At 45.2% G+C, this 2,347-nt stretch overlaps 1 long non-coding RNA gene across 1 annotated transcript; it reads left to right on the plus strand.

Annotated features, from left to right (window-relative positions):
- The first annotated feature begins 812 nt into the window (after window positions 1-812).
- On the plus strand, window positions 813-1,721 carry LOC310795950. Its single transcript, XR_014553657.1, has 3 exons — window positions 813-1,131; window positions 1,337-1,408; window positions 1,588-1,721. It is a non-coding gene; the product is annotated as an uncharacterized lncRNA (long non-coding RNA).
- The last annotated feature ends 626 nt before the right edge of the window (window positions 1,722-2,347 follow it).

Genomic DNA, 2,347 nt, shown 5'->3' on the forward strand with positions numbered 1-2,347 from the left:
TAGCTGTGGGAGCGTACCTATGTTCCCCGGGTTCTATGTTCCCCGGGTTCTATGTTCCCCGCTCCTGCCAAAAAGGGTGCTATGTTCCCCGCTCCCGAAAAAGGGTCCTATGTTCCCCGCTCGTATGCGTAAAGTCGGCGAGTGCAAACCGCAATATATCGAGGTTGTGAAACTTCATTGACAGACTGCATGAGGGAAACCCCCCTCCCTCCTAGTAGCGCACCGCCGCACGCCTCCACAACCATCCTTCAATTCACTTCATCCCCAGCACCCCACACCCACTGCCCAGAGACAGTGCACCTTTTTCAGCGTGACTCCATACTGCAGTGCACTGCCTCGGGTCTCTGGCTTTCTCTGGCTCATCTTGAAAATATGGGGTTCGGCTTGCAAAAGTTCCAGTTTCAGAGCCGCATTTAAACGAGAAATAAATACACAATTTAACTTTTTTCCAAACTTAGTGGTGTAGTATAACCAGCAGGAGGTCATTGATGTGTGACATGATTTTGGTGAAGCTACACTGTACAACAGTGAATTTATTGAATATTTTTGTAATCTGTGTTGCACTTTGTAGACGGTCCCTAAGCACTCGCCTAGGGATGGGTACCGAACTCTGTACTTTTACAGGCACCGACCGAAATACGTCGGTACTGCCCCGTACCAGTTCACATATAAACGAACGGTACCAAATTTCGGTACTTGAACGCAACTGAGTAATAGAAAGAGAGTGGGTAAAATAGAAATTCCGACGGAACCTTAAGGCAACACGGGAGAGCGCGTTACGTCAATACGTCACTCTACCTGAAGATCCTGAAAGCAAAACAGGGCCAGCCGAAAGCTGTGGCTACACTTTACCAAGATAGACTCAGACAACACTGGTTGCAACATTTGTGATGTGAATTGCAAAGCTGACTAGGGAAACACCTCAAACTTGAGGAAGCATGGTCAAACACAAGATGTATTTAGCTAAATGCTGAAGACTGTAACGTGTTAGATAACCTGAGTGAATGAAGCAGACACCGCACGGCAGCTAACGTTAGCCACCTCCTCAGCTCGTCAGCTGTAACGTTAGCTGAAGTCTTGCAGGAGGATGATGACGGAACTTGAGAGAGGCATCGACTTCTACAACATCAGGTAACGTTATTTAATTTGCTAGCGTTAGCTGGATAAGTTGTTTCACTGCCGTTGTGGTTGTTAGATAACAGGGCTTTTCACTGTCTTCTTGGCTGAGTTAGCTTTATAGCTTAGCGTTGTTAACGTTCTATAATAATTATCATCAGCTCGTATCACCGACCGTGAGACGTGTTATTTAACGTTGCACTCTTGCTTTCATTGCTAGGTAACCATGTGCCAGTGACAGCCGCACAGGAGGACACGATTCACCCTCTTCTCAGCGGTGGATATGGTTCAGGTAAATTATTATTTTGCATAATGACGAGTGATAATGGGTGTGTTATTCATAGTGTAGCCTAAGCTATGTTACTAACAATCAATTGTCATTTCTATTAAGATGTGCATAGCACTGACACTTCGTTCTATTGATAACACAAATAATGCTTGATGAATCACGATGCCTTTTTTTATTTTCAGATACCACTCAATAAACAGAAGAAACTTTCAGCACTTGGGGAGCTCTTTGAAGATGAAGACCAGGCCCTGCTGGAAGCTGTGTTGGACATCAAGTACTATTTCCCCAACCCCACTAAACTAACCTTGCTGCTACAACTCTTGGTTTGGGAGGGGAGAGGTAGGGAGGTATTGTAGGGAGGAGTTTTATTTTGTCTGGTGCTAAATAAATAATGTGCTAAATAAAGAACAATGTTGAAATTGAGAAGTTTGGACTTTTTTTTTTTTTTACAACTGTAATTTTTTTGTTAATAGAGTGTGTAAAGTACCGAAAATGGTACCGTTTTGGGTACCGTACCGAATTCCAGGTACGGTACCGTACCGGTATCGGTTCAAATGTGAACGGTACCCATCCCTACACTCGCCTGACCGCTGCAGCACAAAGCACATAGAGACCAATGTTATTTGTCCAGCTCGGAGGATCGCTCATTTAGGTGAAAATAAGGTTGTAGCTCGTTGTCTACCTTACTAAGATGGGAAAGAGGCGTCGTGTGTGCAGTACAAACGCTTCGTTTATGAGCTATTGATCCGGGAAGTGCGAATCTGTCAATATATTTCCAACTTTACCAAACTCCTTTTTTTTGCGGTTTGCACTCGCCGACTTTACGCATACGAGCGGGGGAACATAGGACCCGGGGAACATAGGACCCTTTTTCGGGAGCGGGGAACATAGGACCCGGGGAACATAGAACCCTTTTTGGCAGGAGCGGGGAACATAGAACCC

Source organism: Poromitra crassiceps (genome assembly GCF_964638095.1).
Source record: "Poromitra crassiceps genome assembly, chromosome: 2".
Taxonomy (NCBI): Eukaryota; Metazoa; Chordata; class Actinopteri; order Beryciformes; family Melamphaidae; genus Poromitra; species Poromitra crassiceps.